The sequence below is a fragment of the Mustela erminea genome, chromosome 4, assembly GCF_009829155.1.
Source record: "Mustela erminea isolate mMusErm1 chromosome 4, mMusErm1.Pri, whole genome shotgun sequence".
In the NCBI taxonomy this organism is placed as follows: Eukaryota; Metazoa; Chordata; class Mammalia; order Carnivora; family Mustelidae; genus Mustela; species Mustela erminea.
In genome coordinates this window covers 121619564-121636210 of record NC_045617.1, presented here as the reverse complement: position 1 = coordinate 121636210, position 16647 = coordinate 121619564, and the positions used below count along the sequence as shown (strand labels likewise).

The following is a 16647-nucleotide window of genomic DNA, read 5'->3' as shown; positions in this document are numbered from 1 at the left end:
GGTTTCCTTGTGAGTCAACAGCAGTTGGAGAGAACAGAACTGCTACCAGAACAAAGAGGTAAATGAAGATGAGTGTTTTCAGACCCTGGATGAATTGCAGAAAGCTTTGTCCATGAGCACAGTTCCAGAATCTATGTACGGCTTCTGAGTACTTCTAGTCCAATTGCAAAGGTGGATATAACCCACAGGAAACACAAGGAAGCCAGACTGCTGAGGACTCAGACCTTAATGAAGAAAGTTTTGTTGGCTCCTGAACTAGAACACCGACCTGTTGTGGTTCTGGGAGAGATGAGGAAGACACTGAATTGGAAGTGGGAGCAGGAGGTCACAGATCTCAGTTCCTGCCTGTGACCAAAAATAGGAAAAGGACTGGAGTCAGGGTTGCATATTTCTTTCTTGTCACGTAGATGTGTCCTTTGTATTAATTATCTATTTTCCTTCTCCCTTCTTGCCAGTGTGATTTTATGCAAGTTGTCCACGGTAATATTTCAAATATAATCTCTAGGTAACAGATTAGTCAAATGAGTGTGGCTGGATTAAGGAATAAATATAACTGATTCAATGCCTGAGACTGCCTGTTTATTCCATTTTGGGGAAAGAGTGAGAACTTTTTCACTTGTTTAAGTGTAGCCCTGTAGATGGGTGAAAATGTGCAGTTGTTTTGTTATTTGGAAGTTCCAATGTGAGTAAAATGGTGTATGTGGAAGTTGAGGAACTGAAAGTGTAAAGACTGCTCATTATCGAATCATTGTCTTTTGATTCAAATCTACCCTGTATGTGCCATATTTGTTGATACCAGATGCCATAAATGTTTCATTTTTGCCATGTGGCACATTTGGCACAGTCTTTGTCAGTTAGTGAACTGTTGGGTTTGGCCATCAAACCCTGAGATGGTGAATGAAAAGTTTACTCCAGATACCTTCATAGGAGAAAGGAGAGGCCTGGGGACCAGACACTCTAGTGGCAAAAGGCCTCCAACCAAGCTTTATCTCTAGTTTCATTGGGGGTCATATCAATACACCAAGCACAAGCACAAAGCAAGGAGGAAAGTGTAGCCTTAATGGTCAGGACAATAATATGTGGGGCAGCGTGTGGTAAGGACAAGGAGGCTAGGAGCTCATGAAGTACATGAGCACCACATGGGTCTATTTCTCCTCAAAATTTAAACATTTACTCCCTAGATGAGAGCCTTGAGCTGCAGTAAGAATGTGGCCACTTTCAGCCAAGAAATTTCAATGGAGGCCTAACTCTCTGGGCATTCTTCCTTTGTTTTTCAATTAGACTCATCCAGGGAGGTGTATGCAAGTCAGATTTTGTGAATGCAGACACTGAATTCCTACAGGGCACCAGAAGGAGCACAGCAAGATGTAGCAGGGGTAAAAGCTTTTCTCTTTTGGGTTTTTTTTTGAATCATATTTTAATTTATTGGCATTGTCAATCGAGAACAAGACAGGATTTCTTTTCATGCAGGGAGATAGTTTTCTTTCTTTCTTTTTTTTTTAGATTTTTTTTTTTCTTAATTTATTTGACAGACAGAGACCACAAGCAGGCAGGAAGGCAGGCAGAGAGAGAGGGGGAAGCAGGTTCCCCTCCGAGCAGAGCCCGATGTGCGGCTCGATCCCAGGACCCCGGGATCATGACCCCAGCCAAAGGCAGAGGCTTTAACCCACTGATCCACCCAGGCGCCCCGGGAGATAGTTTTCAATCTGTTGTAACATGGATCCACACATCTTCACCTTGGAAAATGTAGCATTTCAAGCTTTAGCCAGGGTAGATTACTCTTTTTTCAGTTTCACAATTTTTGCAGTGCTGTCAGAAGTCTTCTCAGCATTTGCTTTGAACTCGACCTTCAGTGCATCTCTCACTGCTTTTGCACAGATCTGGGAGTACTGGATGTAGCTGAGTCCAGCCTGTCGTCAGTACCCCACCTTGATGTCGCGAGGGTGGGCATGTCGGGTCGAATCATGAGGATGCCTTAATGTTGGCTCGATGCACGGCCCAGCAGCAAGAAGGACTCTTTGTGTTTTTTAAAAAAGATTTTGTTTATGTATTTGTCAGAGAGAGATTGAGTCAGCACAAGTAGGGAGAGTTGCAGGCAGAGAGAGAAAAGCAGACTCCCTGCGGAGCAGAGAACCCAAAGCAGGACTTAATCCCAGGACCCTGGGATCATGACCTGAGCTGAAGGAAGACATGTAACTGAGTGAGCCACGTAGGTGTCCTAGTTTTGGTGTCATTTCCCCCTTGATCTTATAATGCTGCTGACAGTGCCCTGGAGAAGACTTAGCTTCTCTTGCCTTTGGGTGAATGAGTATGGCATCGTAGCAGGTTGTGTTCTAGAGGGCTGCCTCCCAAGAATCTTGCCAGTTCTCTGGTGAGGGTTTTCCTGCCCAACAGGCTTGGTCTGCAGCATGTTGGTGAATTTTTTTCCTTTCTGGGGACTCTGGTCCCACCTGGTCCAATAAACAGAATGTCAGTCTTATTCTTTAAAATGTATTCCATATTTTGGATGCTCTACCTCAGTTCTAGAGGAAATGTCTGCTTACTGTATCTTCTACTTCTGGTTTCCATAGAGCTTTCTTTTATCTCTTTCATAATTAAATACCTCTTTCTTAGTAATTCTTTCTATCAGATTTTCCCTGTTAAAATGACTGATGTGGCTTCTGCCTCCTGACTGGACACTGGCTGATACAAATGTCTAAACTGAACTGTATGTTGGAACAGGGCACTACACTTCTCATAGTATATAGGAAAGGGTAGTGGAAGAATTTTCAAATTTACCAAACAACAACAACAACAACAAACCAATAAAGCCATAAATATACTCTTTGGGATCTGTACATATATTTTAAATGCTCTATATGTTAATACATTATCTGACATGTTCATCTCCTCTTTCCATATGGCTTGTGGCTTTATGACACTGGATTCCTTAGATGGGCTATGGATATATTTCCTTTGAAATGGAGGGGAAAGGAAGGTATGGATGTGATATGAATTATCCACACAAAAAAGAGGAGTCTTTTGAAACAAGTGCACCAGTTGCCCATGTAATTCCAAAAAGAATGGTTAAAACCATCATTCTTGGGAGGAGTGAGGTCAGCATCATGGCAGAATGAGTCCTTCCATTTGTCTCCCCCTTTCTGTTTACAACTAGTAGGATTCCAAAACCCAACAAAGTTTCCTCTGCACAGCACACCAGATGCCAAAGAGATCCATCCATGTTTACATCTGAAGAAGGCTGTATTGGGCCTCATGGAGACCAGAGCCCAGGCAGCTTGGTGGGGCCTGCTATCCTGGCTTCTACAGTGGTGGAAATGTTCACTTGTGACTCCTGTGGCCGAGGAGCTGGGGTTGGAAAGGAGTGACTGAAAGGCTACTTGGTCCTGTGAGCTGTGGCTGGAGGACCCCCTAGTTATGAAGCCATAGAGCAGTGTCCTCTGAGGTAGGGTATCTGTGACCAGGAGGGGACAGTGGGGGGAAGGAAAAGGCAAGGGAGGGAGGCAGAGAAGAAGAAACACTTTATGCACTGTCTGTCCTGAGAGTTCAGCAAGAGAACTCCCAGGTCCCTGGGAATCCTGAACTTGAGGATCCTCCTCCTGGAGTGTGGGGCACACCGAAAGCCCAAGGGCTTAGTACATACTGGCCCCTGCAGAGTGCCAGCCTCCTACTTTTTTTTTTTTTTTTCTTTAAACTTGGTCTATACAGCTACCAGGGCTACTCTGGTAAGAGAAATCAGAAACTTGTTCTCTTCTGTCACCTGCTGTAATACTAAAGACGGGCCTCTAACCTCCTACCCATGAACTGTTAGAATCAAAGTTAACACATTTTTACCTACAAAAGGTGTTGGCTACTTCAAAGTATTCAGCTAAGGAAAATCTCATTAAATAGTATGAAAAATCATGGTAATATGGCTTTGCTAAAAGAAAATGACAGTTCTCCAGCCACCAACCCTACATTTACAGAAGATTGTGATCTAAGTAATAGAGAATTCAAAATAATTGTCAGAACAGAATTCAGCAAGATACAAGAGAATCAGGCAATTCAGTGAACTCAGAAATAAAATAAAAGGATAGAAGGAGTACTTTACCCAAGAGATCAAATTTCTAAAAAAGCACCAAACCAAAATTCTGGAGCTGAACTCAGTAAATGAGATGAAGAATGCATTAGAAACATTGGAAATAGAGCAGATGAGGTGGAAGGGAGAATACATGGTCTGAAAGGTGGAATCTAGAAATGATTCAGGTGGAAGTGAAGAGAACTAAGGTTTATTATTTTATTTCAAAGTGAAGAAACCCTGGGGTGCCTGGCTGCTTCAGTTAGTGGAACATCCGACTCTTGATCTTTGGATTGTGACCTGGAGCTCTACGTTGCATGTAGAGATTACTTAAAAGAAAAACAAGGTTAAAAAATGAAGAAATCCTTCAAGAGCTACCAGTCTCCATTAGGAGAGCCAGTTAAGAATAGTGGGTATACCAAAAGGAGAAGAGAAGCAGAGTTGTTATTACAAAAGTGTTGACTGAGAACTTCCCAATTCTGGGGAAAGAAGTGGACATAGACGTCTGTGAAGTTAATATATAACCTTATTATCTCAATACAAAATACCATCTCCAAGACACTTTCCGAAGACACTGTCAAATGTCAATGATAAAGAAGGAATCTTGAAAGTATAAAAGAAAGTAACCTAAAAATGAGCTCCCATAGGAGAGATCATGAGCAGATTTCTCAGCAGAAACTCTGTAGGCCAGGAGAGAGTGGAATGACATACTCATAGCATTGACAAATAAATATTGCCAGACAAGAAATCTGTATCCAGGATTTCTCTTTCAGACATGAAGGAGAATAGAGACTTTCCCAGACAAAAAAACTTGAGGGAATTCCCCAGCACTAGTCCTGCCTCCAAGACATATTGGGCGGAACTTTAATACTGCAATGAAAAGATGAAGGTACAGAGACTCTGAGTGAGAAACTGTAACCTTATTTTAGAATAGGGCATTAAACACTTAATGATAACAGCAATGGCTAAAGTTATGAAAAATAACTAGAGCTACTACAGTTTGTAACAAACCCATACCAGGAAAAGAGTTTGTGACAGCAAAAATGTAAAAGGGGAAGAGGACAGCCATGTAGGCAAATGACAAAAAGTTGCCAACAGCAGGAAAAGCACCATTTAATCTATGAGACAGTTTATACAAACCTCATGGTAAGACAAAACAATATCTAGAGCAGAGAGAACCTTAAAAAAGGGCAAACTGAGGGAATCATCATGGAAAACCAGCAAGTGATAAAAGTAGACAGAAACACAAAGAAGAAGAAATAATAAAGATATAAAACAACCAGAAAAGAAAAGATAAAGTGACAATAGTAAGTCCTTTCATATCAATAATCACTTAAAGGTAAGTGGGTTGACTTTACCAATCAAATGACAGATAGTGCCTTGATAAATTAAAAACATAGACCCAACTATGTGATGCTTTCAGAAGGCTCATTTTAGCTTTAAGGACAAATGTAGGTTTATAGTGAAGGAATGGATGTGGATAACCCAAGCAAATGGTACCAAAAAAGAAAGAAGGTGTAGTCATGTGAGTATTAGACAAGATAGACTTCAAGCCAAAAAGAAGATATAACAGTTGTAAATACATGTGCCCTCAATACCTGAGTATTGAAATACATTAAACAAATACAGATCTTAAGGGAGAGATAGACAATAATCCAATAATAGCAGGGGACCTCAATACCTGACGGTCCACAATAGTTTTATTATCCAGATGCAGAATCAGCAAGATTCTAATTCTAATTTTAAACAACTGAGGCCAGACACCTGGTTCCTGGACTAGTCTTGAAAGCATATGCAGAACTATATTGTATTAGTTGCATTATGACCTTAGCTGCACGTCACGTTTTATTCCCTACTGAGGACATTTTTGCATCTCTTAACCTCATGCATGATCAATCATTTACTTTGCTTTTTACCCCTACTCCCTGTTTACCCACTGATTATAGAAACCTAATGGGGAGTGGAAAGAAACATTTGTCTCAAAATTATCTGACATACCTGATCTTTCCAGGTCCTGAATGGGGTACCTTATTTTCTGGAAAAATATAGAGCTCCAGATTGTTTCAAGGCCCACCCTCTCAAGGTTTCCAGAAACACTTCATCCTCCTCTCATACATTCACCTCCTTCCCCAAACAAGTAGTGGCTGTCCATTTTCCTCCAGAGGGCAATGCAGCTTTGGGAATGATAGCCAGCCTTCTCACTTGGTTTTTCTTGCGATAAGGAAGCTTCCTTTGCCTCAAAACCCATGTCTCAAACATTGGCTTACTGGGCATTGGGTGCTCAACTAGTCTAAGTTTGGTAACACAATCAATAGGTCAAAGAGGAAATCAAAAGAGAAATAAAATAATGGTCTCAAGTGAAAATGAAAATACAATATATCAAATTTTGTGGGTTGCAGTAAAAGCAGTTCTGAGAGGAAGTTTAGAGCAACAAAAAATTAGAAAGATGTCAAACAATCTACCTTTATACTTCAATGAACTAGAAAAAGAGGAAAAATTAAGCCCAAAGTTAACAAAAGGAAAGAAATAATAAAAATCAAAGCAGAAGTAAATGAAATAGAGGCCAGAAAAACAATAGAAAGGATCAGTGAAACTAAAAGCTGGTTCTAGAAGATGATGAACACAAACTGGCAAAAAGTTAGCTAGTCTAAGAAAAAAAGAGACATAGTACTGTATGGTGACTAATACAAAATTAAAAAAGAAATAAAAGAGGGTTATTACAATGGATAAGACAGGAATATGTAGAATCATGAAAGACTATGAATAATTGCATACCAACAAATTATATATGTAAAGAAACATATATATGGAACATATACATATAAGGAACATATACATATATATGTAAAGGGTCCATTCCTAGAAATGCACAACTGACCAAGACTGACTTAGGAAGATGTAGACAACCTGAACAGACCAGTCTAGTCATCTGAGAGGCACAGGTGGAGGCTGAAGGGCAGGAAGACAGGCTTGTAGAGGAGGCGCAGATACCAGAGAGCCTGGGGTTGAGGAACACATGGGGCCTATAGGTCCCCACATTGCGACTGGCATACACAAGGAGCTCTCCTTATGGCTATTCTCTGCCCACTGATAACCAGATTAGCTCTGACCTGGCTGAGTTCCAAGAGCCCCCTCAACTTGCCTCTGTATTCATTGTGGAGCCCTGGGCACCAGGAACTTTGGAACAGTTACAGTGAGATTCCAGAAAAATGGCGTCCCCATTCCATTGCTGTCCCTTCCAGAAAGACAACTCTCCCTGTGGTCCTGCCTATTTGTCTCTTCCCCCAGAGCCCAGCTGGTGGAGGATGTACCCTGGGACAATGTCCCTGCAGAGAAGGGGCATGTCTTTCTATTACCATCTAACTGAATAGGACAAGTACTGGCTCTGCCTTCACACCAGTGTGAGGAACCCCAGCCCTCAGGACATTTATCCAGGCCCCGCCCCTCCTAGCATCCTGCTCAGCCACCATTGAGGTTTTCTGAATGGTAAAGTGGACTCCAAAGTCCCTGTTATTGAAGAGAACTTGTTAGAGGACAAAGATTTGTTGAAGCCATGCCATGCTTGGAAGCTGTCCTTATGTTCTTCCTATCTTAGTCCTGTGAACTCCCTGCAATTATCACTTATCTGATGTTAATTAGAGCACCATGCGCTCCCTGACCAGCCTGCCAATGTGCCTGCCTTTCCACCAGCCACGAACACAGGAAGCTCCCTACCTGATCTCACCAACCTGCACTTTCCCTGGCACTTCCCACGCCCCAGGGCCCTAAGGAGACAGCCTACCCCAGCCTGAGTGAGGGCATCCTCCAAATTAAGACACAGTATGATCCACTTCAGGATCAGTGGGAGCCAGTGCCTGGACTGGGCTATGATGAGGCAGGACTTTACTCCCTGCTCAGCTACCCATCCTGTGGTCTTCCCTGAGCAATCCCAACCCCTAGGCTTCCTGGAGCAGTCCCCATCCCTATGTTCAAGGCTCTGATAGCCACCTCTCACTGTTAGCCTCCTCCATGGGCCACCCCTCACTCAGTGCTCTGGCTCTCCCATCCTCCAATTCCTGCCCCTCTGCTTCCTCTCCTGTGCTGTGTACCCCCCTTACCCAACTTCTTCCCCTGGAATCCCTTCCCGCCAACACCATGTGCCCCTTAGTCTCCTGAGCTTGCCCAAAGGCCCAGCTGACACCCAAGAGCAGCTGCCTAAAAAGTTTTTGGCAACAATGTCTCATGCCTTGTCCTGCATCACTCAGGGTGTCCTCCTGGATACCAGCAAATTGTCCACTGACCAGAGGCTGCCTCCATACCCATGCAGCCCCCCAAATTTGGTTCTGCCCACCCAGCCACCTACCCCAAAGCCTCTATAGCATCCAGCGATGTCCTCTTAGGCCTGTCCAATGTAACCTTCAGGTGGGCAGCCCCTGGGAAGCCCATCACACTGTTGGACACTATACCCACCCAGGTCAATGGGCATGAGCAAGACATTTACCATCAGCTAGTGAGGGACTTCAGCCTGGGGAACCTGTTTCCTCACAGTGTGCTCTTTGATGACTGCTGCTAGGACTTGTTTGTCCCCTGGCATGCACACACTCTGTCTCAGCAGCAAGAACGGTTTAGCATGGAAACCCATCAACCAGCCTGGTGTTGGATCCCCCAGCTTTTCTGAGGGGCCTTTATTTTTAGGAGACAAATGGCCAATTAGTGGCCTCCAGGAACCCCATGCCCTCAACCACCAGGACTTGACTCTCTGTTCCTGCCATGGCTCAGGGCCCAACATCATCCTCCCAGGAGAGTCCTCCCCAAGTTATTGTAAGGAGATTTTGGCAGCCCTGCCTGGAGTGCCTGGCTTTGAGGTGTCAGCAACCTGGCTGTTGCCGGGGTTGGGGCTGGAGGTTGTTGCACATGGAATCACTGGGCCTGGAATGATTCCACATGCTGAGAGACCCCTATGGCTTGCTGTGTGATCCTGTTGTAGAGGACTCATTCCAAAGTCAGCATCTGCAGTGAGGAGCCTCATCAGCCTCCCTCTTCTTGGCCCTGCCCCATCACTGTTCCTTTTCTCCATTCCCCTGGGTCAGGAGAGACTCCACTCTGCCCACAGAGCCTCTTTCTAACCTGAATGAGGGTACTGAAGAATGAGGAAAAGCCAGGGGTTTGTCCTGGTGGCCCCTGAATTCTGCACAAGGGTTGGGTCCAGTGAAACTCAAGGAGGGCCTAACACTTAAAACTTGTAACTCAAGAGATGGAGTAAGCAATCAAAAAACTCCCAAAAGAAAATCTCATGGTCAAATGGCTTCACTAGTGAATTCTAATGAACATGCAATGGAAAACTAATATCAATACTCCTCAAACTCTTCCAGAATGTTAAGGAAGAGGCAACAATTTCAAATATATTCTACAAAGGCAGTATTATTTTGATAGCAAACCGGAAAAGGATACCACCACAACAAAAAAGCAATAAACCAGTATCCTTGATTAATACAGATAGAAAAATTCTCAGCAAAACATTATCAAACTGAGTTCACACATTAAACAAATTATGGCTAAATGGAATTTATCTGTGGGATGCAAAGGTAGTTGAACCTACAAAGGTCAAAAAGTGTAATTTAGTACATCAAGAAAATGAAAGATAAAAATCACATGATCATCTCAAAAGTTGCCCAAAGAAATTAGACAAAATATACCATTCTTTTATGACAAAAACTCTTAACAGATTGGGTATAGAAGGAGCATACCTCTACATAACAAAGGCCACCTACAGGAACCCCACAGCAAACATCCTACTCAATGAAGAAAAATTGAAAGCATTTCCTCTAAGAACAGGAACATAACAAGGAAGGACACTCTCCCCACCTCTATTCAATATAGTAGCGGAAGTCCTAGCTAGAGCAATTAGGCAAGAGAAAGAAATAAAAGCCTTCCACATCAGGAAGGAAGAAGTGAAAATGTCACTCTTTGCAAATATCATCTTACATACAGAAAAATCTGGAGTCAATAAAAATATCTGTTGAACGTAATCAATGATCCAATGAAGTGACATATTACAAATTGACTTACAAAAATCAGAGGCATCCTTTTACACTAATACTGAAGCATCAGAACATGAAAATAGCATCAAAAGCAACAAAATATGAATATAAGTAACCAGGGCAGTGAAGGACCTGTACAATGAAAACTATAAGACTTTCCTGAAAGAAGTTGAAGACACAAACAAATGGAAATACATCCCATGTTTATGATATGAAGAATTAATACTGTTGAAATGACTATATTACACGAAGCCATTTACAGAGTCAATGTGATCTTAATCAAAATACCAAAGGCGTTCTTTAGAGAAATAGAAGAAATAATTCTAAAATTTGTGTGGGAGCATAGGAGACTCTAAATAGCCCAAGTATTCCTGCAAAAGGAGAGCAAAGCTGGAAGGAGCTTCTTTCCTCATTTCAAACCATACCCCAAAGCCATAGTAACAGGATACAACGTGGTAATGGCACCAAAAGCAACATATGCACAAATACAACAGAATAGAGAGCCCAGAATTAAATCCCAACACTTGTGGTCAACCAATAATAGGTAAGGAAGCCAGTAACACCCAATGAAAATGATAGTCCCTTCAAGAAATGGTGCTGGGAACACTGGAGAAACACAAGTAGAACAATGAACTCTTTGGATCATCTACTCCTTTCAGAATATGTTTTCAATATGCAGCTAATAAATATGTATAGACATTATACAGATTATAAAAAGAAATTCAAACATGTTAAGAAAGTTAAGTTCAAAGCTTTCTAATAGAAGTTTCCTTTTTTATTTTTTTTTAAATAAGTCAAGCAGAGAGAGTCAATTATCATATGGCTTCACTTATTTGTGGAGCATAACAAATAGCATGGAGGACATGGAAAGTTAGAGAGGAGAAGGGAGATGGGGGAAATTGGAAGGGGAGGTGAACCATGAGAGACTATGGACTATGGATTGTTTTTCAGAAAAAACAATCTGAGGGGTTTGTAGTGGTGGGGGATGGGAGGTTGGGGGAACCAGGTGCTGGGTATTATAGAGGTCATGGATTGCATGGAGCACTGGGTGTGGTGCAAAAATAATGAATACTGTTATGCTGAAAATAAATAAAAAATAAAAAATTAAAAAAAATAAAATTTATATATCTATTTATTTATTTTTTAAAATAAACATATAATGTATTTTTATCCCTGGGGTACAGGTCTGTGAATCACCAGGTTTACACACTTCACAGCATTCACCATAGCACATACCCTCCCCAATGTCCATAACCCCATCCCCGTCTCCCAACCCCCCACCCCCAGCATCCCTCAGTTTGTTTTGTGAGATTAAGAGTCACTTATGGTTTGTCTCCTTCCCAATCCCATCTTGTTTCATTTATGCTTTCCTACCCCCATAACCCCCCATGTTGCATCTCCACTTCATCATATCAGGGAGATCATATGATTGTTGTTTTTCTGCGACTTATTTTGCTAAGCATGATACCCTCTAGTTCCATCCACGTCATCACAAATGGCAAGATTTCATTTCTTTTGATGGCTGCATAGTATTCCACTGTGTATATATACCACAACTTCTTTATCCATTCATCTGTTGATGGACATTTAGGTTCTTTCCATAGTTTGGCTATTGTAGACATTGCTGCTATAAACATTCGGGTGCATGTGCCCCTTCGGATCACTACATTTGTATCTTTAGGGTAAATACCCAGTAGTGCAATTGCTGGGTCATAGGGTAGCTCTATTTTCAACATTTTGAGGAAACTCCATGTTGTTTTCCAGAGCGGTTGTACCAGCTAGCATTCCCACCAATAGTGTAGGAGGGCTCCCCTTTCTCCACATCCTCACCAGCATCTGTCATTTCCTGACTTGTTAATTTTAGCCATTCTGACTAGTGTGAGGTGATATCTCATTGTGGTTTTGATTTGTATTTCCCTGATGCCAAGTGATGTGGAGCACTTTTTCATGTGTCTGTTGGCCATCTGGAGCACTTTTTCATGAAATGTCTGTTCATGTCTTCTGCCCATTTATTGATTGGATTATTTGTTCTTTGGGTGTTGAGTTTGCTAAGTTCTTTATAGATTTTGGACACTAGCCCTTTATCTGATATGTCGTTTGCAAATGTCTTCTCCCATTCTGTCAGTTGTCTTTTGGTGTTGTTAACTGTTTCCTTTGCTGTGCGAAAGCTTTTAAACTTGATGAAGTCCCAAAAGTTCATTTTTGCCCTTGCTTCCCTTGCCTTTGGTGATGTTTCTGGGAAGAATTTGCGGAGGCTAACGTGGAAGAGGTTGCTGCCTGTGTTCTCCTCAAGGATTTTGATGGATTCCTTTCTCACATTGAATCCTTCATCCATTTTGAGTCTATTTTCATGTGTGGTGTAAGGAAATGGTCCAATTTTTTTTTTTTCTGCATGTGGCTGTCCAATTATCCCAACACTGTTTATTGAAGAGGCTGTCTTTTTTCCATAGGACATTCTTTCCTGTTTTGTTGAAGATTAGTTGACCATAGAGTTGAGGGCCTATTTCTGGGCTCTCTATTCTGTTCCATTGATCTATGTGTCTGTTTTTGTGCCAGTACCATATTGTCTTGATGACGACAGCTATGTAATAGAGCTTGAAGTCTGGAATTGTGATGCCACCAACTTTGGCTTTCTTTTTCAATATTCCTTTGGCTATTCGAGGTCTTTTCTTGTTCCATATAAATTTTAGGATTATTTGTTCCATTTCTGTGAAAAAATGGGTGGGATTTTGATAGGGATTGCATTAAATGTGTAGATTGCTTTAGGTAGCATAGACATTTTCACAATATTTGTTCTTCCAATCCAGGAGCATGGAATGTTTTTCCATTTCTTTGTGTCTTCCTCAATTACTTTCATGAGTACTTTATAGTTTTCTGAGTATAGATTCTGTGCCTCTTTGGTTAGATTTGTTCCTAGGTATCTTATAGTTTTGGGTGCAATTGTAAATGGGATTGACTCCTTAATTTCTCTTTCTTCTGTCTTGTTGTTGGTGTAGAGAAATGCAACTGATTTCTGTGCATTGATTTTATATCCTGACACTTTACTGAATTCCTGTACAAGTTCTAGCAGTTTTAGAGTGGAGTCTTTTGGGTTTTCCACATATAGTGTCATATCATCTGCGAAGAGTGATAGTTTGACTTCTTCTTTGCCTATTTGGATGCCTTTAATTTATTTTTGTTGTCTGATTGCTGAGGCTAGGACTTCTAGTACTATGTTGAAAAACAGTGGTGATAGTGGACATCCCTGCCATGTTCCTGACCTTAGCGGAAAAGCTCTCAGGTTTTCTCCATTGAGAATGATATTTGCGGTGGGTTTTTCATAGATGGCTTTGATAATATTGAGTTATGTGCCCTCTATCCTTACACTTTGAAGAGATTTGGTCAGGAAGGGATTCTATACTTTGTCAAATGCTTTTTCAGCATCTATGGAGAGTATCATATGTTTCTTGTTCTTTCTTTTATTGATGTGTTGTATCACATTGACTGATTTGCGGATGTTGAACCAACCTTGCAGCCCTGGAATAAATCCCACTTGGTCGTGGTGAATAATCCTTTTAATGTACTGTTGAATCCTATTGGCTAGTATTTTGTTGAGTATTTTCGCATCTGTGTTCATCAAGGATATTGGTCTATAGCTCTCTTTTTTGATGGGATCCTTGTCTGGTTTTGGGATCAAGGTGATGCTGGCCTCATAAAATGAGTTTGGAAGTTTTCCTTCCATTTCTATTTTTTGGAACAGTTTCAGGAGAATAGGAATTAGTTCTTCTTTAAATGTTTGGTAGAATTCCCCCGGGAGGCCATCTGGCCCTGGGCTTTTGTTTGTTTGGAGATTTTGAATGACTGTTTCAATCTCCTTACTGGTTATGGGTCTGTTCAGGCTTTCTACTTCTTCCTGGTTCAGTTGTGGTAGTTTATATGTTTCTAGGAATGCATCCATTTCTTCCAGATTGTCAAATTTGTTGGCATAGAGTTGCTCATAGTATGTTCTTATAATTGTTTGTATTTCTTTGGTGTTAGTTGTGATCTCTCCTCTTTCATTCATGATTTTATTTATTTGGGTCCTTTCTCTTTTCTTTTTGATAAGTCTGGCCAAGGGTTTATCAATTTTATTAATTCTTTCAAAGAACCAGCTCTTAGTTTCATTGATTTGCTCTACTGTCTTTTTGGTTTCTATTTCATTGATTTCTGCTCTGACCTTTATGATTTCTCTTCTCCTGCTGGGCTTAGGGTTTCTTTCTTGTTCTTTCTCCAGCTCCTTTAGGTGTAGGGTTAGGTTGTGTACCTGAGACCTTTCTTGTTTCTTGAAAAAGGCTTGTGCCGCTATATATTTTCCTCTCAGGACTGCCTTTGTTGTGTCCCACAGATTTTGAACCATTGTATTTTCATTATCATTTGTTTCCATGATTTTTTTCAATTCTTCTTTAATTTCCCGGTGGACCCATTCATTCTTTATAAGGATGCTGTTTAGTTTCCATGTATTTGGGTTCTTTCCAAACTTCCTTTTGTGGTTGAGTTCTAGCTTCAGAGCATTGTGGTCTGAAAATATGCAGGGAATGATCCCAATCTTTGATACCGGTTGAGTCCTGATTTAGGACCGAGGATGTGATCTATTCTGGAGAATGTTCCATGTGCACTAGAGAAGAATGTGTATTCTGTTGCTTTGGGATGAAAAGTTCTGAATATATCTGTGATGTCCATCTGGTCCAGTGTGTCGTTTAAGGCCTTTATTTCCTTGCTGATCTTTTGCTTGGATGATCTGTCCATTTCAGTGAGGGGAGTGTTAACTCCCCTACTATTATTGTATTGTTGTTGATATGTTTTTTTGATTTTGTTATTAATTGGTTTATATAGTTGGCTGCTCCCACGTTGGGGGCATAGATATTTAAAATTGTTAGATCTTCTTGTTGGACAGACCCTTTGAGTATGATATAGTGTCCTTCCTCATCTCTTACTATAGCCTTTGGCTTAAAATCTAATTGATCTGAAATAAGGATTGCCACTCCTGATTTCTTCTGATGTCCATTAGCATGGTAAATTCTTTTCCACCCCCTCACTTTAAATCTGGAGGTGTCTTTGGGCTTAAAATGCGTTTCTTGGAGGCAACATATAGATGGGTTTTGTTTTTTTATCCATTCTGGTACCCTGTGTCTTTTGACAGGGGCATTTAGCCCATTAACATTCAGGGTAACTATTGAGAGATATGAATTTAGTGCCATTGTATTGCCTGTAAGGTGCCTGTTACTGTATATTGTCTCTGTTCCTTTCTGATCTAACACTTGTAGGCTCTCTCTTTGCTTAGAGGACCCTTTTCAAGATTTCCTGTAGAGCTGGTTTGGTGTTTGCAAATTCTTTCAGTTTTTGTTTGTCCTGGAAGCTTTTAATCTCTCCTTCTATTTTCAATGATAGCCTAGCTGTATATAGTATTCTTGGCTGCATGTTTTTCTCGTTTAGTGCTCTGAAAATATCATGCCAGCTCTTTCTGGCCTGCCAGGTCTCTGTGGATAAGTCAGCTGCCAATCTAATATTTTTACCATTGTATGTTACAGACTTCTTTTCCCTGGCTGCTTTCAGGATTTTCTCTTTGTCACTGAGACTTGTAAATTTTACTATAAGGTGACGGGGTGTGGGCCTATTCTTATTGACTTTGAGGGGCGTTCTCTGAACCTCCTGAATTTTGATGCTCATTCCCTTTTCCATATTGGGGAAATTCTCCCCAATAATTCTCTCCAGTAAACCTTCTGCTCCACTCTCTCTTTCTTCTTCTTCTGGAATCCCAATTATTCTAATGTTGTTTCGTCTTATGGTGTCACTTATCTCTTGAATTCTCCCCTCGTGGTCCAGTAGCTGTTTGTCCCTCTTTTGCTCAGCTTCTTTATTCTCTGTCATTTGGTCTTCTATATCACTAATAATATCACTATTCTTTCTTCTGCCTCATTTATCCTAGCAGTGAGAGCCTCCACTTTTGATTGCACCTCATTAATAGCTTTTTTGATTTCAACTTGGTTAGATTTTAGTTCTTTTATTTCTCCAGAAAGGGCTTTTATATCTCCCGAGAGGGTTTCTCTAATATCTTCCATGCCTTTTTCGAGCCCGGCTAGAACCTTGAGAATTGTCATTCTGAACTCTAGATCTGACATATTACCAATGTCTGTATTGATTAGGTCCTTAGCCTTTGGTACTGCTTCTTGTTCTTTTTTTTGTGGTGAATTTTTCCGTCTTGTCATTTTATCCAGATAAGAGTATATGAAGGAGCAAGTAAAATACTAAAAGGGTGGCAACAACCCCAGGAAAATATGCTTTAACCAAATCAGAAGAGATCCCAAATCGTGAGGGCGGAGAAAGGGAATAAAAAGAGGTTCAAAAAGGGAGAAAGAAAAAAAAAAAAGAAAAGAATTAAAAAAATAAGATAACGAATAAAGAAAAATATAAAACAGAAAAAAATATATATTAGATAAACTAGTTAAAAAACGTTAAAAAGGAAAAGGGTAAAAGTTAAAAAAAATTTTACCAGAAGGCGAGAAAAAAAAAAAAACAAAAAATGAAAAAGAAAAAAAATTAAATTAACTGCAAGAC

At 40.8% G+C, this 16647-nt stretch overlaps 1 pseudogene; it reads left to right on the top strand.

Moving 5' to 3' along the window:
- The first annotated feature begins 7263 nt into the window (after nt 1–7263).
- On the top strand, nt 7264–9052 carry LOC116588969 (annotated as a pseudogene).
- Nucleotides 9053–16647: the final 7595 nt, after the last annotated feature.